We start from the raw sequence: 545 nt of genomic DNA on the forward strand, positions 1-545 counted from the left end.
TTATTTCTATTTTAATTATTTTTATTTTATTTGTATTCTATTTAATTTAATTTTTATTCTACTCTGTTTTTGTTTTACTTTTTTATTTTTTTATTCAATTTTATTTTTTAATTCATTCCTGAGATATTGTAATTTTATTGCATTTTTATTTTTATTTTATATTAGTTTCATTTGTATTCTATTTTATTTTTATTTTTTATTCAATTTTATTTTTAATTCATTTTTATTATATTTTTGTTTTATTTTTATTCTATTATTTTTATTCTATTATTTTATATATCTTATTTTGTATATTTGTTCTATTTTATTTTTTTATATATGTTCTATAATTTTTTTTATTTAATTTTAATTTTTATTTGATTTTATTTTATTATATTTATTTTATTTTTATTTTATTTTTATTTTATGTTATTTTTATTTTATGTTATTTTTATTTTATTTTTATTTTATTTTTATTTTATTTTTACTTTATTTTTATTTTTATTTTATTTTTATTTTATTTTTATTTTATTTTTATTTTATTTTTATTTTATTTTTATTTTATT

Source organism: Teleopsis dalmanni, chromosome 1 (genome assembly GCF_002237135.1).
Source record: "Teleopsis dalmanni isolate 2A chromosome 1, ASM223713v2, whole genome shotgun sequence".
NCBI lineage: Eukaryota > Metazoa > Arthropoda > Insecta > Diptera > Diopsidae > Teleopsis > Teleopsis dalmanni.